At 34.0% G+C, this 24246-nt stretch overlaps 1 pseudogene; it reads left to right on the plus strand.

Annotated features, from left to right (window-relative positions):
* The first annotated feature begins 15872 nt into the window (after positions 1 to 15872).
* Positions 15873 to 18151, plus strand: LOC100930027 (annotated as a pseudogene).
* Positions 18152 to 24246: the final 6095 nt, after the last annotated feature.

Below are 24246 nucleotides of genomic sequence, written 5' to 3' on the forward strand. Positions count from 1 at the left end.
ATCTTATAGCTACAGTAGGGTGGGGACACTCCTAACAACTCCAGGGCAGAAAAGAGTGCTTGTGGGTCAAGTTTCTAGAAGGATATCTGAAAACAGCTGCATAAAACCTCTGAAATTTGGGACAATGCACCTTCCACATGGAAATAGAGTCCTACTTTAACAAAAAGTTAAAAGCTGAGTAATAGACTAGGAAAATGAGCAGACAACAAAAAAAAAAATCTCTCCCCATTGAAAGTTATTATTACAATCAAAACATGCATCCAGAAGCTGATAAAAGTCAAAGCTCCTACATCCCAAAGGCTTCAAGAAAAATAAGAATTGGGCTCAGGCCACAGAAGAGCTCAAAAAGAGATTTTAATAAATGAATAAAAGAAAGAGGAAAAATTAGGGAAAGTATTGAGAACGGTACAAAAGGAAATACAAAAAGCTAACAAGGAGAAGAATGACTTAAAAAGCAAAAGTGGCCAATTAAGAAAGAAGGTACAAAAGCTCATGGAGGGAAATTATTCCTTAAAAAATAGAATTAAGCAAATGGAAACTAATGCCTTTATGAAAAATCAAAATACAATAAAACAAAACCAAAAAAATGAAAAAATGGGGGGAGGGGCAGGGAAATGTGAAGTGTCTCATTGGAAAAACAACTGACCTGGAAAATAGATCCAGGAGAGATAATTTTAAGGGACTTAATACTTGTAATTCATTAGAACTTTCTCATTATTATGGCAGTTAGAAGGAATGCATATAAACAGAAGGTACAGAGATAATATGTTTTTTAAATGATGAAATTAAAGGGTAATAGAGAAATGCATTAGGAGAAAGGGAAAGGGGAAAAGTGGAGTGGTATAAATTATCTGTCATAAAAAAGGGGCAAGAAAAAGTTTTTACAGTCAAGAGGAAGAGGGAAAGAAGAGGATGAGAGTATGAACCTTACATTCATCAGAATTGACTCAAATAGGAAATAACATAATATTCAATAGGGGAATAGAAATCTATTTAATATTGCAGGAAAATAGGAGGGGAATGAAATATAAGTTTGGAGGGAGAAGACATATTAGGAGAGGGAGGGGCCAGTACCAAAAACTTTTGAGGAGGGACAGGGTAAAAGAAGAGAGAGAATAAATAGGGGGAAATACAGTTAGCAATAGTAATTACAAAACAAATTTTGAAGCAAGTTTCTCTGATAAGGCCTCATTTCTTAAACATAGAAGGAACTGAGTCAAATTTATTTTTAAAAAATGAGCCATGCAGCCCTTTTTGTAGTGGCTAAAAACTGGAAACTGAATGGATGTCCATCAGTTGGAGAATGGCTGAATAAATTGTGGTATATGAATATTATGAAATATTACTGTTCTGTAAGAAATGACCAACAGGATGATTTCAGAAAGTCCTGGAGAGACTTACACGAACTGATGCTGAGTGAAATGAGCAGGACCAGGAGATCATTATATACTTCAACAACAATACTATATGATGACCAGTTCTGATGGACCAGGCCATCCTCAGCAATGAGATCAACCAAATCATTTCCAATGGAGCAGTAATGAACTGAACCAGCTATGCCCAGAAAAAGAACTCTGGGAGATGACTAAAAACCATTACATTGAATTCCCAATCCCTATATTTATGTACACCTGCATTTTTTATTTCCTTCACAAGCTAATTGTACAATATTTCAGAGTCTGATTCTTTTTGTACAGCAAAATAACGTTTTGGTCATGTATACTTATTGTGTATCTAATTTATATTTTAATATATTTAACATCTACTGGTCATCCTGCCATCTAGGGGAGGGGGTGGGGGGGTAAGAGGTGAAAAATTGGAACAAGAGGTTTGGCAATTTTTAATGCTGTAAAGTTACCCATGCATATATCCTGTAAATAAAAGGCTATTAAATAAAAAAATAAATAAATAAAATAAAAAATAAAATAAAAAATGAGCCATGCTCCAATTGATAAATAATCAAAAGATATCATCTGTGCCCAGAGGATATAAATTCATACATTTTTGACCTAACAACATCACAACTTGGCATAAACACCAAAAGAGATTTAGAAAAAAAAAAAAAAAGGAAAATTACCTATATGTACAAAAATATTCATAGCAACTCTCTTCTCAGGGCAAAAAAAAAAAATTGGAAATTGAGGAGATGGCCCATCAACTGGGGCTCAATAAACTATGGTGTGGTTTATGATGGGATATTATTGTTCTGTGGGAAATGGTGAGCAGGATTCTCAGAAAAAAAAAATATAACTGGAAAGTCTTCCATGAACTCAAGCAAAGTGTGTATACAAAGTAATAGCAATGTCGTAGGATGAACAGCTATGAATGACTTTGCAATTATTAGTAGTACAATCATTCACAACTACTCTGAAGGACTTAAGATGAAAAATCCTATCCATACCCAGAGAAGGAACTGATTGTAGCTGAATAGAAATTGAAGCATTCTCTCTATCTCTATTTTTAAACTTAATTTTTCTTGAAAGTTTTTATTTCATTAGGGTGGGAAAATCTATGTTTTTTCCTCATAACTTGATTTTTATAGAAATGCTTTGTATAACTTCATAAGTGGTTTCTTAATTGTGGTATTGTATGTGGTATAGTATAGTCACATGAAAAATGTTCTGAATCATTACTGATTAGAGAAAAGCAGATTAAAACAATCTTGAGATATCATTCTACACCTACCAGATTAACTAAAATGATTGAATGTAAAGTGACAAATGCTGGAGAGAATGTGGAAAAATTGGGACACTAATTCCTTGTGGAATTGTGAACTGATCCAAGCATTTTAGAGAACAAACCGGAATTATACCCAAAGAGTTATTAAATTACGTAAACCTGTTGACATAGCAATACCTCTACCACACTAGACCTACTAGGTCTATTTCCAAAGATGATTAGGAAAAGAGAGAAAGAGCCTATATGTTCTTAAATGTTATAACAACTCTTTTTGTAGAAGCAAAGAACTAGAAATTGCAAGAATGTCCATTAATTGGGGAATGGTTGAACAAGTTGTGGTGTATATTTATGATGGGACACTACTGTGTTATAAGAAATGGTGAGCTCTTTTCACACAAATTAAGTCTGATCTAACCAATTGGAAAAATATTAAATGCTCTTGGATAGGGCGAGCAAATATAATAAAGATGACAATATTACCTAAACTAATCTATTTATTTAGCGCTATACCAATCAGACTCCCAAAAAACTATTTTAATGACCTAGAAAAATAACAACAAAGTTCATATGGAAAAACAAAAGGTCAAGAATTTCAAGGGAATTAATGAAAAAAAAAATCAAATGATGGTGGCTTAGCTGTACCAGATCTAAAATTATATTATAGAGCAGCAGTTACCAAAACCATTTGGTATTGGCTAAGGAATAGATTAGTTGATCAGTGGAATAGATTAGGTTCAAGGGATAAAACAGTCAACAACTATAGCAACCTAGTCTTTGACAAACCCAAAGATCCCAGCTTTTGGGATAAGAACTTACTGTTTGATAAAAATTGCTGGGAAAATTGGAAACTAATATGGCAGAAACTAGGCATTGATCCATACTTAACGCCGTACACCAAGATAAGGTCAAAATGGGTTCATGACCTAGGCATAAAGAATGAAATTATTAATAAATTAGAGGAACATAGGATAGTTTACCTCTCAGACCTGTGGAAGGGAAGGTCTTTATGACCAAAGCAGAACTAGAGATCATTACTGATCACAAAATAGAAAATTTCGATTATACCAAACTGAAAAGTTTTTGTACAAACAAAACTAATGCAGACAAGATTAGAAGGGAAGCAATAAACTGGGAAAATATTTTTACAGTCAAAGGTTCTGATAAAGGCCTCATTTCCAAAATATATAGAGAATTAACTCTAATTTATAAAAAATCAAGCCATTCTCCAATTGAAAAATGGTTAAAGGATATGAACAGACAATTCTCAGATGAAGAAATTGAAACTATTTCTAGTCATATGAAAAGATGCTCCAAGTCATTATTAATCAGAGAAATGCAAATTAAGACAACTCTAAGATACCACTACACACCTGTCAGATTGGCTAAGATGACAGGAAAAATAATGATGATTGTTGAGGGATGCGGAAAACTGGGACAATAATGCATTGTTGGTGGAGTTGTGAACGAATCCAACCATTTTGGAGAGTAGTTTGGAACTATGCTCAAAAAGTTATCAAACTGTGCATACCCTTTGATCCAGCAGTGTTACTACTGGGATTATATCCCAAAGAGATTATAAAGAAGGGAAAGGGACCTGTATGTGCACGAATGTTTGTGGCAGCCCTTTTTGTAGTGGCTAAAAACTGGAAACTGAATGAATGTCCATCAGTTGGAGAATGGTTGAATAAATTGTGGTATATGAAAATTATGGAATATTACTGTTCTGTAAGAAATGACCAACAGGATAATTTCAGAAAGGCCTGGAGAGACTTACATGAACTGATGCTGAGTGAAATGAGCAGGACCAGGAGATCATTATATACTTCAACAACAATACTATATGATGACCAGTTCTGATGGATCAGGCCACCCTCAGCAACGAGATCAACCAAATCATTTCTAATGGAGCAGTAATGAACTGAACTAGCTTTGCCCAGAAAAAGAACTCTGGGAGATGACTAAAAACCATTACATTGAATTCCCAATCCCTATATTTATGCACACCTGCATTGTTGATTTCCTTCACAAGCTAATTGTACAATATTTCAGAGTCTGATTCTTTTTCTACAGCAAAATAACGTTTTGGTCAGGTATACTTATTGTGTATCTAATTTATATTTTAATATATTTAACATCTACTGGTCATCCTGCCATCTAGGGAGGGGTGGGGGTAAGAGGTGAAAAATTGGAACAAGAGGTTTGGCAATTGTTAATGCTGTAAAGTTACCCATGTATATATCCTGTAAATAAAAGGCTATTAAATAAAAAAAATAAAAATAAAAAATAATAAAAAAAAATGGTGAGCTCAATAATATTACAAAAAAATGGGAATACAAGTATGAAATAATGAAGAGGAAAATGAGCAGAACCAAGAGAACCTTGAATACAGTAATCACAGTATTATTTTAAGAACAACTTTAAATAAATAAATTATTTTGACTAATATAAATACCCAAATTAACTATAAAGGACATATGAAGAAAGATGTTATCTGCACGCTGAGAAAGAGCTGATAAATAGAAGTATGTGTAGAAAATTTTACATATGTGTGTAAATGTATACCTATTTGTGTCTAATGATAGCCATCTCTAAATTGGGCAAGGAGGGTAGGAAAAAAGAAGAAAAAAGAAACATGATAATTTTGTTGTATATTTAAAAGGAATAGAAAATAGTACTTAAGAGATTTGCAGTTTCATGTACAATCACCTTTTTATTATACTATGTTATAGAAGTGCTCGTTTTATTCCATATGTATTGGTGTTAGAAAAAAAAAATGAAAGGGGAAATTTTTTAAATAGATGGTAAAAGCTGTTTTTACATGTAATTGGAAAATACTATTAAATTTTTTTGAGTTCCAAATTCTCTATCTCCTCTCTCCCCTCTCCTGTTTTTGAGAAGGCAAATAATTTGATATAGATTATACATGCACTAGTCATACAAAACTATTTCCATATTAGTCTTTTCATATTATTATTTGATAGCTTGGATTTTTTTTTTCTGTAAAATGTCTATAGGTCTCCCTTGACCCTTTATCAACTAGAGAATGGTTTTAATTTATAAATTTGCATTAGATTTTAATATGTCTTGGTTACAAGACATTTAGGAAAGCAATTTACATTAAATATTTTTCTTACAATTCTCTCCTTTCTAAGTTCTACTGCATTGGACTTACTAATGTAAAGCCTTTTTAATATTACATAATCAAAACTGTCCATTTAATCTTTTATGATTCTCTCTATTTCCCATTTAGTTATGAACTCTTCCCTCTTTCCATGGATCTGAAAGATAATTTCTTCCTTGTTCCTCTACTTTGCTTATGATGTCACCTTTTAAATCTAAATTAAGTATACATTTGGAGGTTAGCTTGGCACAGTGTGAGCTGATGGTCTATACTTAATTTTTGTCATACTGCTTTCCAATTTTCCAGTAGTTTTTGTCAGATAGTGAGTCCTTTGCACAGTAACTGGGGTCATTAAATTTACCAAGACATTATGCTACTGTATATGTTTCTTTCTGAAGTTATACATCTAAAACTGATGTTTTCTTTTTAACCATTTTCTTTATTACTTTTTAAATTATTGACTTGTTCTTTCAATTGTTCTTCAGATTCATTTTGTTATAATTTTTCTAGTTCTATAAAGTAACCTTTTAGTTGTTGAATGAATAAGTTACTTTAGATATTTTTCATTTTTATTATTTTTTGATTGACTCACAAGCAATTAATATTTCTCAAATTGTTTACATTTGTATTATATAAAAGTCATCTTGTTGAATTCATATAATTTCTGAGTATGGTTTGGTAGGTACATTTACAAAGAATTTATAGCTTTTATAGTTATTTGGGATGGAATTTTTTCTTTCTAGCTCTTCCTATTTGGTTTGGTTTGATTAATTTAAGGAATGATGATGTCTTATCATTTATTTTAAATATTTGTACCTATTGAATTTATCATTTTAATTAATTTTGATTGAATCTTTAGGGCTTTCTAAGTAAATTACAATAGCTGCCCAAAAAAGGCATTAATTTTATTTCTTCTTTGTGGTTATTTCCATGATTTCTCTTTCTGGTGTTTTTGCTATAATTTACACTTTGAGGACTATGTTAATTAGAAGTGGTAATAATCTTTATCTTTTTTGAAAGACTTCTAACTTTATTCTATTATATACAATGTTTGATCATGTTTTTATATAGATAATTGTATTTTATATAAAGAAATAATTTATTCATATGTTCTGACCATTGGCCTCCCTGGCTTTCTTTAAATCCCAACTAATATCCCACTTTGTATAGGAACCCTTCCCCAATTTAAATTTAATTCTAATGCCTTTCTTCTGTTATTTATTTCCTATTTATCCTATTTATAATTTTCTTTGTATACATTTGTTTGCATGTTATTTCCCCCATTAGAATATAATCTTCTTGAGGCCTTTTGTTTCTTTTTAAATCTCTAGGGCATAGCATACTACCTAGCACATAGTAGGTACTTAATAGTTTCTAGTTTTTAAAAGAAAAAGAGGTGATCAAGTTATACTAACAAGTACTCATTACTATGTGTCAGGATCTGTGTTAAATGTTAAAAACAAAGTCCAAAAAATGAAGAAAAAAAACTGTTCTCAGTAAGTATGGAGATACCAAGTACTTAAGTACATATAAATAAGAACTAGACAGGAATTAAAGATAATTTTAGAATGAAGTCATTATTATTAAAGAGGCTTCCTTCAGAAGATGAGAGTTTAGCTGGAATCTGAAAGCTAAGGAAGTAACAAGATGGAGGTGAGAAGAGAGAGAATTCCAGGCTTGGGGTCAGCCAGAGAAAATTTATGGAATCAGGAGACATAGTGTCTTCTGTAAGAAATAGCACAGAGACTAGTCTATATGTATCACATAGAATTTGGGATGAAATAACATATAAGAAAATGGAAAGGAAAGGAAATTATCTAGGCTTTAAATAGCTTGGTGTTGATTGAATTGGTATTGTCATATCATCAGACTTGTGCTTTTGGAAAATCCCCTTAACAGAATAGACAATGAGGTTGAGTAGGGAAAGGGAGGGAAATCAAATAAGTCTATTTCAATAGTCCAAGAATGAAATAGTGAATGTGTGCAAGAGAGTGGTGGCAGTGTTAGAGAAAGGGGAAATGTGATTTGTGCTTTTCATTTACAGTTCCCAAATATTTTACCATCAAGAAAAAAGACCCTCTACCTACTTGACTTACCAAAATACAGAGATCTAGAGTTATTGAAATAATACTGAGGATTAGAAACCAGAATCAAATGATATGTTGTTTACAGGAGACACACTTGAAACAGAAAGACACACACAGAATTAAAATAAAAGGCTGGAGCAGAATCTAATATATTTTAGCTGAAATGAAAAAGGGAGAGAAAGCAATCATGATCTCAGGCAAAGCAAGATCTAAAATAGACCTAATTAAAAGAGATAATCATGGAAACTACATTATGCTAAAAGGCATTATAGACAATGAAGTAATTTTTTTAAAAAAATAGAAAGTTTCTATGATAAAGGCCTCATTTCTCAAATGTCTACTAAGTGTAGAACTGAGTCAAATTTATATAAAAAAAAAACTCAATTGATAAATGGTCAAAGGATATAAATAAGTAGTTTTCAGAAAAAGATATCAGAGCTATCTATAGTCATATGAAAAAATGCTTTGAATCATTAGTAATATTATTAATATTATTTATTAATTATAATTATTTATATATATATATATAATATTAATATTAGTAATATTAGTAATAGTTGTTTTTCACTTGTTTCAGTCTATTCTGACTCTAGTTGACCTGTGGGGAGCCGGCACTAAACTACAGCCACATAAGGCCAACCTTGAATAGGTTGAATCTTCTAATCACATTATATCAAAGACTTCCTGAATAGGAATCTCCTAATCACATCATAGAGCTTCCTGCCACCAGAAACATCTGAGCAGTTCATCCTTGGGCGGGATACCAACCCTTTGTCATGGACCCCCACCCTGTACTGTGTTTGAACAACCCTGCCTTCTTTTCTACTGCTATATATATCTGTACTATTGCACCCATTAAAATGAGGCTTGATCAGAATGATTTGACTTGCCTCCATTTTGCGTGTCCCCTCTCTCTTGCCCTTATCTCTTTTCTTCCAGGGTCCACACACTCTGCCTCGCGGGCCGAGGCATTGACCCTATTTGGAAGTCTTGGCAAAGATACTAACAGCATTTGTCATTTCTTTCTCCAGCTCTTTTTACAGATAGGGAACGGAGATAAGTTTAGTCTGGTTCATTTTGTCTCAGGAGATGTCTTCCTGACTTCAGGGCAATCATTGTTCACTACACCAACTAACTAGCTGTCCTTCCCTATTGATTAGAAAAATTCAAATTAAAACAGTGCTGAGATACTACTTCGCACCTATGAAAAATGACATATGCTAGAGGAATAAAGGATAAATAGACATAATAATAAACGCTGGTGAAGTTGCAAATTGGTCTGATAATTCTGTAAAAAAATATATAAAACTGTCCGCAGAGGGCTATGAAACTGTGCATAAGGACCAGGAGATCATTCATTATATACTTCAACAACAATACTATATGATTACCAGTTCTGATGGACTTGGCCATCCTCAGCAAGGAGATCAACCAAATCATTTCCAATGGAGCAGTAATGAACTGAACCAGTTACGCCCAGAGAAAGAACTCTGGGAGATGACTAAAAACCATTACATTGAATTCCCAATCCCTATATTCATGCCCACCTGCATTTTTGATTTCCTTCACAAGCTAATTGTACAATATTTCAGAGTCTGATTCTTTTTCTACAGCAAAATAACAGTTTGGTCATGTATACTTATTGTGTATCTAATTTATATATTAATATATTTAACATCTACTAGTCATCCTGCCATCTGGAGGAGGGGGTGGGGGGTAAGAGGTGAAAAATTGGAACAAGAGGTTTGGCAATTGTTAATGCTGTAAAGTTACCCATACATATAACCTGTAAATAAAAAGCTATTAAATAAAAAAAAAAAGAAAAAGAAAAAGAAAAAGAAATTGTGCATACCCTTTGATCCAGCAATATCACTATACGGTCTGTTTAAAAAAAAATGAAAAGGATTTATATGTACAAAAACATTTGTAGCAGCTCTTTTTGTGGTGGCAAAGAACTGGAAATCAAGGGAGTGCTCATCAACTGTAGAATGGCTGAACAATTTATGGTATATGATTGTAATGCCCCCAAACCAAAATATTATATGAATTCACTCAAATATGTATAAAGTTAGTCATAAGTATGTCTATGGCTACCAAAAAAACCTAAGTTTGACTGAATTTTGACCAAATTAGATAGGATTTCCCCTCTCTCTCCAGTGTATGTGTGTGTGAGTGAGTGTGTGTGTGTGTGTGTGTGTGTACACAATCATAAAACCCTCCATATATGGAAGCCTTCATGTCAAATGAGTAAATAAACAACATATGAAGAAGCAATTCTTTGGGAAATTTCTAGGTCTTTGAGTAAGGGCAATGTTATTTTAACTTACAGTTATGATTTTTCTTACAAGTACTAGATTACATTTTTTAAATGACATACTGAATGTTCTCATGTTAAAAAAAAAAACCAATTCTAAGGCCATATTTTTCCTTAACAAAGTTAGAATATAACACATATCATATAAATTAGTTTAACATCATAGATTTAAGCTTGGAATCAAATATAGTCTGGAAATGAAATTTTGGCAAAGACAGAAGCATGAAGAGGTTCATAAATCAATGGAATGAAATTCTATAAAACAAAGCACAGCACAGTCCACTTGAAAAAGAAAAACAAGCTTTATAAATATAAGCTGGAGGATGACTAGAGAAATTAGGAAATAAAAAGAGATCCAGAATTCACAGTGAACTGGACCATTTTACGAATAAATTCTATATTTTTGTGTTATCCATAGATGTCACAAGGTAGAAAAGAGTTGATTGATTTTTTTCCCTTTCTACATCCTCTTTCCAGGCCACACTTATTTCTCCCTCTTCTCTTTGATCTCCCAACTTTTCCTAATGAGGAACTGGCCGGAAGCACCATGGACTAACGTGTAAGGATGAATCAGTTTTCATAGCACAAAACTGCAGAATGGGTGGCTATATAAAAGTAGAGAAAGGAAAAAGAAAATTGAGGGAAATGTGTGATGTATGTCAGTGGTGAACAATAAAAGGAAAATTATCTTGTTATTTCTCCAGAGAGTCTACAGGAGAACAAAAGCAAGAGAACCTACAGAATGTGACAAAGGGAAGGGAAAGAAAGAGGGAACTCTCAATTGAGTATTGTGCATTAAAGAATGCTCCCATGAGTGAAGAGAGATATTCTATAATGGGAAATGAGAAACTTTATAATGGGCATGATCTGCAAAGATTTAGTGCTTAGAAAGACCACTATCTCTGAGAGAATTGTGCCCCCATGGACAGCATCATTCCTCAAAAAGGGCATCAGAGTTCCTTGGGGCAACTGACATCTAGAAGGATGAGACTCAGAAAGGAAATTTCATGTTAAATGGGACAAAATAAGCATGGGGAAGTTGGGGGAGGAGAATTTAATTTACTACACAATCAGGAAAACAAGAAAATTTCTACCCTGAGGTAGTATATTTCTGTCCATTATATCTCCTTTAAGAATTGATATATTGGGGGCAGCTAGGTAGCACAATGGATAGAGCACCAGCTCTGAAGTCAGGAGGACCTGAATTCAAATCTGGTCTCAGACTTAACACATCCTAGCTATGTGACTTTGGCCAAGTCACTTAACCCCAATTGCCTCAGTAAAAAAAAAAAAAAGAAGAAGAAGAAGAAGAAGAAGAAGAAAAAGAAAGAATTGATATCTCTAAGAATAAAGTTCAACAAAAGGTGGGAGTTAGGAGATCTAAAAATCAATAACTTGGAAAGTTTTAAGAAGAAAGGACTAAAAATAGTTATCTTAGAAGCTTTATTTCCATGTGGTAAGGAGAAATCAAAGAAGGAATGTGAGTTCCATGAATTTTTAAAAATGTTAAGAAAAGATAGGAAGGAAAGAAGAATAATTAAAAGAACAAGGAAGGAAATATTTTCTTTAAAAAAGGCACAGAAAATGGGGAGACAAACTAAAAAAAGATGAAAGGGAAAGGGAAGAATTTGCCTGAATATTTAAGTTTTTTTAAAAAGGAGGAAGAGAATTAGATAACTAGATAAAAGGGAGAAAAAAGGGATTAATAAGGGAAACAAAACTAGAGAAAGAGAGGTGACAAATGGAAGGTGACTTGAAGGTGAAGAGCATTTAAAGCTCTTTATACTTGACCCTTTCCTACTCTTCTGGTGGTTATACGTTTACTCCCAAAATGTCCTCTGGGATCCAGTGGCATTGGCCTCCTAGCTTTTTTCTCATACAAAACACTCCATCACTCATTTCCATGATTTTTCACTGACTGTCCTTCATACCTAGAATTTTCTCCTTCATATTTCAATCTCCTCGGTTCCCCTTTTTTCAGATCCATGCTAAAATTACCTCTTCTGTAAGAATCTTTGCCTAATTCCTATTAAGACCAGTGCTTGTCTTTGCAAAATATTTCTAAGTATCCTGTATATATTTTGTTTGTGTTAAATGAACATAACATTGAAAATGAATATTGTTTGTATATTGTCTCTCCCTTTTTTCCCCATTCCCATTATCATGCCGCAACAGACTGAGTTCCTTGAAAGCAGTATCTTGGGGTTTGAATTAGGTTGGTTGGTTGGTGTGATGGGCCAGAACTCTGAAACAAGGATTCTTACAAGGTGTTAAGTCAGTGGAATTGATAAAGACAATGGTTGTTTAGCATGGTGCTTAATAGTTCTCTAGTTCAGTACTTGTACTTAATACTTAATATAGTTCTACAAGACTCACACCTATGATAATGTAATTAAAAGAGAACATATAAGCTCAGACAAATTCAACCAGTCAGAGCCAGAGAAGACAGAGGACTGTAGGAGGGAGCTCAAGCTCTCAGAACCAAGGAAAGAGATTCATTCCATCTTCATCAGCATCATAGCCTGGCCTCCTGCACTTCTCCACTGAAACCAAGACTCCAGAAGTTCTTTAAGAAAGCTAGCCCGGGCCCCAGACAAGGAGACAATGAAGAATTTGGACTTTAACATCTAGCTATTCTTGTGGTGATTGATCTGCTGAAATGACGGCTGTTCCCAAGACCTCCAGAAACCCAATAAAAAGAACACTACAGGTTGATTTTGCCTTTCCGTGAATTCCCCCCACCAAAAAATAATGCTTGACATAATAAATGTCTATTGAGTTGAATTGAGGGAAAGAAAGCCCATAGAAATAGTGCTATTCTAAAGTAGGTAAAAGTAAAAATAACTGAAGAAAATTACTGTCTTTATGTTGAGGTTTGAAAAGGAGATCCCAAAAGTTTGCCACGAGGTGTCTTAAAAGAATTTGCAGACTTGAATCCATTTCAAGTCAGGGGGCAAAGTTTATTGTAATGGTAACACTATTACAAGCAGACTGAATTTCTAAAGAAATTAGCAGAGAAACAGAAGCAAGGAGACACATTTATCCAGCTTTCTATCATTAACATGCAAATTCTATGGTACATAGGTAGGATGGAAGAGTGGTCTCTGGAATTTGGTTATCATTGTCCAACAAATTATCTGTCTGACAGTTAGCAATGAACTAGTCTCAGGAGTTTGATCTGTGGGACTATCCTGAGGCCAGAAGCTATCTGACTGAATCAGACAAATTGTCAGAACCACAGCATTTCTAGGTTGGAAGGTGGAGGGACTAAGTCAGAGGACTTAGGAATCAGATTGCTGGAACAGAAGCCCCCCAAAATCACCACTATATTTTCCTAGAACTATACTTCTTCATTTATAAAGAGGAACAAAAGAAGATCCTAATTTTAAAAAAATTTTTTTGAGAATAATAATGGAAAATACAAGCCTAAATTGTAATTTTCAATGAGAATGTATTAAACAATTTAAGAAAACAAAGTATGGCAGATTGAATAAAAAAACAAAACCCCACAATTTGTTCTTTATTAAACAAAAAACTAATAACACAGGATCAAAATAAGGTGATAGAATAAAATTTACTACAGATGAATCCTAAAACTGCAGAAGTTTCAATCATACTGTTAAACAAAACAAAACCAAGAATTCACAACATAAAAAGAGGAAAACAAGAAAACTGCATTATGCTAAGAGACCAAAAACAATGAACTTCCATATTAAGTTTATATACCCCAAATGTCTTGATATTTAAATCCATAAAGGAAAAATAAAAACAATTACAAGAAGGCACAGCAATCCAATATCAAAAAACTTTATTGCCACTAAGTTTTAGACAAACCTAACATAAAAATAAACAAAAAAGAAAATATAAATTGGCCAATTTGCTGAAGAAACTAGAATTGTAGTACTTTTTTAGTGGGATGCCAAAGAATATTTTTGTCAAAATCACGTGAAACTTTTATAAAAATTGACCATATATTAGTGCACCCAGATCATGCAAATAAACATAAAAAGGAAAAAAATAGTAAATATATTTTACAAATAACAATTCAGTAAAAAAAAGTAACCAGTTTAAGAAGCCTCCCCACTTTACTTCACATACCCTCCCACATCCCACCCACTCCCTCATCCCATCTCTCCCCACCCATTCCTACTCTCTCCCACCCCCTCCAAAAGAAGGAAAAAATAGACAACAATGAAATCCTAGATGATGAGTGAGTCACATAAATCAGAGAAACAAACCAATTAAATGAAAGAAAATTATAACTGTGGAAAAACATCAAAAATAACTGAGTTACAACTAAAACAGTCCTCAGGTAGAAATTTCTATATATATGATGAAAAATGGAAAAATGAAACTGAATGTAAATAAAACAAATCTGAAAGAAAAAATATTAAAAACTGGAGAAAAAAAACAAACTGGAAAAATGTTTAAAATATGTTAATTAAGCAAAAAAGCTAATTTTTTTAAATGATTTTTTTCAAAAGATTAAAATGAAGGGGACAAAATCAAATTAATAAAATAGCAAATGATCAAAGTGAAATCCCAACAAAACTAAAGAAAAATTTCAAAATTCAGGACTATACGCTGCTTTCATAAAATGCTATAAAAATAAGAGATATATACAAACAAAAAATAAAGATAAGAAATAGAATTTATTATATTTAAAAAAAACAAGGATAACAATCATGATTTCAGGCAAAGTTAAAGTTAAAATAGATTTAATCAGAAGAGGAAAATAGTGAAATTATTCTGTCACAGCCATATTATTCAATATTGTTTTAGACCATTTAAAAATAACTAGACAGTAAAAAATACCTGAGAGTATGCCTGCCAAAATAGATGTAAGAACTATATGAATATAAACATATAACACTTTTTATACAAATAAAGTTAGAGCTAAAATAATTGAAGTAATATTTATTGTTCATGAGTAGGTAAAACCAACATAACTATATATATTTGTGTGTGTGTGTGAGTATAAAACAATTTCCCCTAACCTACTTATGTAATGATGTCCCAATTACCAAATAAATAATTTATTGAGTTAAAGTATCATAATAAAGTTCATGTAGAAGTACAAAAGGTCAGAAATGGAGGAAGGGAAAAGATGTAAAAGAAGCAGATTCAGTAGGAATGATAGACAGGGACTAAACCCCAAAATACTAGGGAGCCAGGTCAGTGCCACAAACTGTCTCAAAAGATTGGATTAAGGTATACATTGGGGAAAATGAATGCCCTTTTGTTCTAATGAGGACCATCAGAGAGACTAACTGGATTACTGGGGCTGGGGCAGCAGCTAAATCTTCATCAGTATCATCTTAAACTATATTATAAGATAAAAGTATTGCTTAAGTGTAAAATGGATAATTGTGATTATTTTAAATTAAAATTTACTTGGATAAATAAAACCTATGCAGCCAAGGACAGAAGGAATGCAGAAAACGAGAGAGGAACTTTCATCGACAATCTCTCAGATAGAATGTGATTAGATTGAAACATTACTATAATATTGGAAATGATCATCTGGTAGACTTAGAAAAACCTGGAGAAGGTGGGTTTCCCCGCCTTGCCCCTTTCTCTCTCCCCCTTTCCCCTTCTCTATTTCTCCTCCCCGGCGGGCGGGCGCTCCCCTCTCCCGCGACTCCGTCCTCCGCACGGCTCAGAATGGAAATTGGGGCATAGGAAGCGGACCCTGTAGAGGTGAGGGAGAACCGAATCACTGGTTTTCCTTAGGCGCTCCCTCCTTGAGCCGCCTCACGCCAGCAAACGATCCGCTAAAAGAGCGGGGATTGGCCCGCAGACCAATGAGCCAATGATCCAGGAGCACCCGTTCCTGGCCACGCTCCCAGCTTGTGAGGAGAACCGCCAGTTTCCCAAGCGCCCTGGGCCTCAGTCATCCAGCGTGGCCTAGTAGGAAGCGTCGCCGCCTGCCAGGATGTTTCGACGGGAGGCTCGCCTGCGCCGGGAGTATTTGTACCGCAAAGCCCAGGAACAGAAGCAGCATCTTCTGGAGGAGAAGAAACGAAGGCTGAAGAGGGCCCTGGAGGACAATCAGCCCATCCCACCTGAGCTCTGTCGGGAAGCTCTGACGCTCCAGCAGGCATTGGAGTTTGATGATGTCGGAAGTGAGGATGTCCTGAACCCCCAGGATGATGAATACAGATGGGCAGGTGTAGAAGACCCCCGGATTATGATCACTACATCTCGGGACCCCAGCTCTCGGCTCAAGATGTTTGCCAAGGAGCTGAAGCTGATACTTCCCGGTGCTCAGAAAATGAACCGCGGCCGGTGTGAGATGGGCGCTCTGGTCCGTGCGTGTGAAGCCCGCGGAGTCACGGATCTGCTGCTGGTGCACGAGCACCGCGGAACACCGGTGGGCCTCATCGTGAGCCACCTGCCCTTTGGGCCTACCGCGTATTTCACGCTGTGCAATGTTGTGATGCGGCACGACATCCCTGGCCTTGGCACTGCCTCAGAGGCCTTTCCCCACCTGATCTTCAGCGGCTTCTCCTCCCACCTGGGACAGCGGGTCTCCAGTATTCTCCGATCCCTCTTCCCGGTACCCAAGGATGATAGCCACCGGGTCATTACCTTTGTCAACCAGGATGACTACATTTCTTTTCGGCATCATGTGTACCGGAAAACTGATCGGAGCACGGTGGAGCTGACGGAGGTAGGGCCGAGATTTGAGATGAAATTGTACCTGATCCGTCTGGGCACACTGGAGCACGAAGCCTCAGCAGATGTGGAGTGGCGCTGGCACCCATATACCCACACAGCCCGAAAGAAGATCTCTCTCGGTATCTAGCAGACCCTCAGGAAAGCATTTACATACCTAACCAGCGTATGCACTTGTGAAAATCATTAGGATTTTCCTAATTATGATGTTTAATGTATATACTAATAATCCAGGTTTTTCAGTGACCATTTTCTCCGCAGACTCCCATTTGGGCGTCAATCTTACAATACAGCTTGAAATGATCAGTTCTTGACAGTGCTTTCCTGTATGTTAAGCGAAATGACTTGCAAAGATTGCAGAACCTGTTTTTGTCACAAAACTCTGGAACTAACCCCAGGATTTGAAACAATCACTTAAGGACTTCTCACAGGACTGAAGAACACTCATGTTGTCCAGCACCCCCCAGCTTGTCATAGGAAAACCACTCAAGCCCTAAAAATGATCTTCCCTTTCCTTCCCATTTATGATTTGTGTATAAAATTCCTACTTTTCCTGCAACAGGTGGAAGTCTCCTGCCCCAGAGAACTTGCAATTTGTAAACTGTATTACTCACTCTGAAAGTGATTAAACTGTTAGTTTCTCACTTTAAAAAAAAATGACAAAACCTAAACATGGAAAGATTTGGAAATGAAACAAGATGCTATCTACCTTCAGAGAAACAGTTGACAAGTGGAAATAAGCATAATGTAGTCTTGCATATACATTTATATGAGTGTATCTGTGTATGTTTATAGATATGTGTGTATATACCCATGCTTAATTGTAGCCTTTGGGAGAGTGAGGAAAGAAGGGAAAAATAAAGTTAAAAAGTGCACATCAGAGAACAAAAGGAAACCTACAAGGAAGCAATGAAAAACTGGACAAATTTGAAAATATGTAAGATAGAGAGATAAGATTACCTCTTTGTGTCTAACAGTTGCCATTTGGGAGGGGAGGAAGAAAAAGGGAAAAGTTTACATAATTTTGTTGTATTTTGAAAGAAATAGCAAGTTGCGAATAATAGATTTGTAGTTTTCATGTGCAACCATCTATTTTATTCCACAAATTAATAACTTAAAAAAGGAAATCTCAAAAACATTGTGGTATTATATAAGTTTTCTTGAAATGGAAATGCATTGCTTTATATTGATCCTCTCACCTGCTGTGTACATGGCAATGCCTTTTTTCTTGTAAATTTTAAAACTTGAAATAAAATTTAAAACTTGAAAGAAAAGAAAGCTGCAGTGAAATAGCAGTTAACAAAGTTTCATTACAAGGAGAGGAGTATACAGATTCCAAGGAAGAGTAGCCTCTGTGTATAGTTCCCATTGCTATCAGCTGAGGCCAACATATTAGGGTGGCTTCAAACTATCTCAAGAGTTCCCTTAGGGCTAAGATTTATGTAGTTTTAGATAAAGAACTCACTGGCTCTAGCCTGTCAAGTATAGCAAAAGATAATATTATAATAACCAAGAAAATTAGGATCTTTTCTAAAATGTCTAACAAGAAATGAAGAATAAAGGATAGGACTATAGAGAACTTCATTCTAATTATGTCATTAAACAAAAAGTGGGGGAAGTGAATAAGATAAAAGACCCATTCTCAGGATTTATTAGCATTATGCACATATCCTGGGAGACTGGAGTGAGGTCAAACTGGTTTTTACCAATTTACAAAAAGACTATCAGACTCTCTTTTTGAGACAAATATAGTCCTTAAACTTAACCCATGAAAGGATATCATTAATGAATATTGATTCCAAATTTTAAAATATTGTCCAATAAATTACAAATAATTTAACAATTCACTCATTATGACTAAATTGGATTTATATCAATAATGAATCTATGGTTTGACGTTAGAAAAACAATGAGCAAAATCAATTCTATTAGAAATATCCAAAACCATATTATCTCAATATAATTTGAACAAGTATAAAATGCATTGATAAAAGTCTTACAAAATATAAAAGTTTTTTAAAATATAGGGATAGAGGGGATTTTTTTAATATTATAAAAAATATTTACAACCAAAACCAAACATCACATGGTAATGGGGATAAAGCAGAAACTTTCCCAATACAGAAGTAAAAGCAAAGCTACCCTACTGTTATTGTTTATAGTTCTGGGGGGGAAAAAAAGCAATTAGCCATAGCCAAAAGAAACAAAGAAAAACTGTTAAGATAGAATGGTCCCTTATTTATTGATGATATAATTTACTTAGAAAATCCTAGAGAAATGGCAAAAAAAAAAAAAAAAAAAAAAAAGATAATAGCTTCATCAAAGTTAGAGGAGTTAAAGGAAGATAGACACACTAGTACATTGTTGGTAGAGCTGTGAATTAGTACAACTATTTTGGAAAGTATGATGTAAAGTGAGGTTCATGCCCCAAGATCATAAATAAAATTTCCATACATAACAAATTATAATAATACTTTTGTAATAGGAAAAAACTGAAAACAAAGATATCTTATCAATTGGGGAAAAGCTAAACAAATTGGTGACCTTGACTGTAATTGAACTTTACTATGCTATAAGAAATAACTAATATGATAAATACAGAAAAGTATGAAAAGATTCACACAAGTGTTAAGCAGAGTGAACTATAATAAAGGCAGAAAATATAATCTATGCTCTCAAAGTGTTCACATTTCAAATGGGGAGGCAGCATACAAAAAAATGTATATGCAGAATATATACAGGAAAAAAAAAAACTAATCTCAGAGAACTAGGATCAGTGAAGGTAAAAAGACTGGAAAAGGCCTTTTGATGAAGGTGAGATTTGAGTTGTCTTTGAAGAAGCCTGGAAAAATACTGGGTGGAAGTTAGAAATGAGAACATTTTAGAAATGGAAGACAGCCACTGAAAAGGAATAAAGTTGAGTATCTTGTTCAAAGAACAGCAAGAAGATTGATGTTGTAAAGCATACAGTACCTGTAAGAGAGAAAAGATTAACAAGAACAGAAAGGTAGAAAAGGGCCAGGTTCTGAAGGACTTTAAAAGGGAAACAGTTTTATATTTTACCTTGGACATAGTGAGGAGTCACTAGAATTTATTGAGTGGGAAAGGTGGGTAAATACAGGCTGACCTTGAAGCAGATCATTGTGGCAACTGAGTAGAATACGGATTGGACTGCATAGAGACTTGAGCTGGTAAAACCAAGCAGAAGCTTATTGTAATAGTGCAGGTATGAGGACCTGCATCAAGACAGGAGGTGATTGATTCTTTTTGTACAGCAAAATAATGTTTTGGTCATGTATACTTATTGTGTATCTAAGTTATATTTTAATATATTTAACATCTACTGGTCATCCTGCCATCTAGGGGAGGGGGTGGGGGGGGGGTAAGAGGTGAAAAATTGGAACAAGAGGTTTGGCAATTGTTAATGCTGTAAAGTTACCCATGTATATATCCTGTAAATAAAAGGCTATTAAATAAAAAAATAAAAAAAAATAAAAAAGACAGGAAGTGAGTAAGTGGAGGGAAAGGAGAATATATGCAAGAAGTGTTAAAAAACAAACAAACAAATGAACACCTCTAGGCAACAGATTAAATTTGTGGGATGAGTAAAAGTGAAGAGTCCAGTGATAACATCAAAGGTGCACCTAAAAGGAGGGTAATGATAAGAGAAGTAGAGCCTTGTTTATAATTAACAAATTTCCTTTTTCTTAATTTTTTTTTGCCTTTCTCCATCTTCTGTATCTCACTGAGAATTAGCTCTTACTTTTTCAAAGTACATTCTGGATGACACTTTTTAGTACCAACTGCACTTCTATTAATATCTCTTTCCACCTCAGTGGTGATTGTGATGGAGACAGAATACTCTTTGCTCCCGGTGTTTACTTACAAGCTCTACCTTTCCTCATATCCCAAGTACATCAATTAATCCTTTATTTGATGTACATTTGTTACATTCTATACTTATATAGGAGCTGGAGACCATGTTCTCTATTATTTGCATAAAACTAGGAAAAATATATTTAGAGATTTCCCAGAATAAATTTTATATAAGAACATATAAACCAAAAGAGAAATGTTCCTTTTTAGGTAAACCTTTAGATTAGATCTGATTTGTGTGAGTCCACAACACTCAAATTAATGATAAACTGTCTATACATGATAAGGTCAATGCAAGTTATGGAGGATAGGATGATGGTGCAAGTAAATCAAGAAAGGGGTACCTGCCCACTTGCCTTAGGCAAGTACAAAGATTGCTAATTATGAGGTAAGTACTATATATATATCCCCATTTAATAAATAAGAAAATTAAGGCTCATATAGGTGACAAGTATCCACGAAAAGAATTTGGACCCAGGTTTTGTCTCAGTAATTGTCTCCAAAGACTTTTAAAAATATGTATAATTTTGACAGTCTAGTGAAGTTTATGGACCCCTTTTCAGAATTATGTTTTTAAACTATGGTGTAGGGGAACCCAGATGAAAAGTATCATCGGACACAGGGACAGCTTTAACAAGTAGTACCTTAAAGGAAAAAAGAAAAGAAAAAATCAATATAATTGATCAACAGAGTAATTAATGCACAACCCTTGTGAGCTCCCACCTTTCCCAAGAGGTGAAAAGGGGATGCCTTCTCATATCTCTTTTTTGGAGCTATGCTTGATTTTTTGTAATTTTGCCACATTCACTTTTGTTCCTGAGTACATATGATTTTTTTCCATTTATATTATTTCAGTCATTGTTTATATTGTTTTCTTAGATTTGCTCACTTGACTACATCAGATTGTATGAATCTTTCCATGTTTCTCTATTTATAGCATTTGTTAGTTCTTACAATACAGTAACATTCCATCATATTCCTATAACACAATCTGTTTAGCCATTCCCCAATCAATGAATGTCTACAAATATATCTTGTTTTATTATGCTTTGTTTTATTATGCTTTGCACAATAAATCCTATATTAAGCAAATCTATTGGCACTGTTGTTCCAACAGCATGTGTGTCACATTTTGGTAATTCTTGCAATATTTTAAACTTTTTCTTTATTATTTTGGTAATAACAGATCACTGTAATTGTTTTGTGGCAACATAAACTGTACCCATTTAAGATGACAAACTTAATAAATATTCGGTTCTGATTGCTCCATCTACCAGCTGTTTCCTATCTCTCCGTCTCTTCTTGGACCTCCCTCTTACCTGGGACACAATAATATTAAAATTAGACCAATTGATAACCCTGTGATGGCCTCTAAGTATTCAAGTGAAAGGAAGACTCAATCAATGGGGCAAACTTCATTGTTGTCTTGTTTCAAGAAATCACCATAGCCACTCCAGCCTTCAACAACCAGCACCCCGATCATTCAACAGTCATCAATATTGAGGCAAGACTTTCTACAAGCAAAAAAGATTTTGACTTGCTGAAGGCTCATATGATGTTTTGTTTTTTTTTTTAGGAATAAAGTATTTTTAAATTAATGTACATACATGTTTCTACATAATACGCTTGTACACTCAGTATAGTGTAAATATAACTTTTATATGCACTAGAAAATAAGAAAAAAAAAGTGTGACTCACTTCATCATATTTGCTTTTTTGCAGTGAGCTAGAACCAAACCCACATCATTTCCAATATATGCCTGTACTTTGTTTCTAATTTTTTGTTATCACAAAAAGTGCCACTCTAAATATTCAGGTGCAGATATGGAGATGGGTATAAGTAACAGTGTATTGGTAAATATTTGACAATCAGATATGGGAAAGGGAAGCAGGAAATGTATTCAGGAAATACTTTTAAGTTTAACATTAATATTTTTAAACTTCATAATTTTCTTTAATTTAGACAATCAACAAAACAACAAATCAATTCCTACAGCATCTGCTGATTTTTGAGGTATAAATGCTCATACTGAAAATTTAACAATTGAATATTGTAAGCCAGTACAAGCTGGCACCAATAAACCCCTGGACTATACAAGCCTAATAGTGGAATTTTTGGAACAGAAGATATATGAGGATTTTAGTAAGTTTACTGATATAATTCCAAATTATTTGCATACTTTCTAAAATGGTTTTACTGATTCACAGATCCACCAAGAATGGATTAGTTTGCTTGCCTTTTCACAACCTCTTCCAACACTGATGAGTCCCTTTTTTCTGTGATCTTTGATGATTGCAGGATATAAAACAAAATTTCATGGTTGTTTCATGTACATTTCTCTTATTCATGATTTATAGTATTTTGTCATATGACTGTTAATAGTTTGGAATTCTTCTTTTGAAAAGTATTTGTTAATATATGTGGACCACTATCAGTTGGGGAATGTTAAATATACTGAAGACCAAGGTAGGTAGGTCCCATTATTCATTATTATTTGTTATTATATGTTAATTAATGCATTGATTATGTATTAGTTGTTGTAATTGTATTACATCATTATATTAAGAGGATAATGATGTTATTTAGTTTATGTATTATGATGGATAAAGAGCTAGTCTCTGAGCCAAGAAAATCTAGGGTTCAAGAATTCTGATACATAATGGGTGAGTCACCCTAAACAAATCATTTAACCTCTCAGGGCCTCTAGGAAACCCACATTCTCTAAATTACAGAGAAGATGACAACCAGCACTGAGAAAGGAACTTCCTCACAGAGAATTCCTATTTTACATGTGATATCACCATAATTAATAATAATAATTCATTTAGATAACATATTAAGTTAGTAAATTGATTTGCCCACACAAGTTTCTCTGCTCATCTGCTGTTTTATTTATTTGCTCAGCACTTTAAAAGATATAAGAAGCCCTACCAAAAAGGTGAATTCCTTCCCCTAGGAGCTTAAGCTCAAGCTAACAAGCAGATTTTAATTGGTTTCAGACTTATAGCCCAAATGAACTAAAATTGATTCAACTTCACTGAACTATGTATCGTTTATTTTGTAACTGAAATAAGAGTATCAGACAACTAGAAATCAATAAATTGATTTAAATATTATGCAAAAAATGGAATTATTACTATGGGCACATTTTTATGATTTAAATTCACGTCAGCATTTTTTTTCATGTCAGAGGCTATGACAGGGCAACATTGATTAACACATTCAGACCCAATCATAAAGAAAAAGACTAGGAACTGCAGATTTTTCTGGTCAAAAATGCAAAATAAAGAATCTGCCTTCTAGGTCTCCATTAGATTCAAAGTTATTAAGCAGTGACAGTTAAATTTGCAAGATTTTTAAAGTGATTTTGGGAAAGGCAGTAAAAATTAAATTTAAGAATAATAAACTAATTTTTGTCATTGTTGTTTTGTTTCTTTTTTTAAAATAAGTCTTAATTTACACCAATAAAACACCAAAAAAGCTTTCCATA

This window comes from Sarcophilus harrisii, chromosome 6 (genome assembly GCF_902635505.1).
Source record: "Sarcophilus harrisii chromosome 6, mSarHar1.11, whole genome shotgun sequence".
Lineage (NCBI taxonomy): Eukaryota > Metazoa > Chordata > Mammalia > Dasyuromorphia > Dasyuridae > Sarcophilus > Sarcophilus harrisii.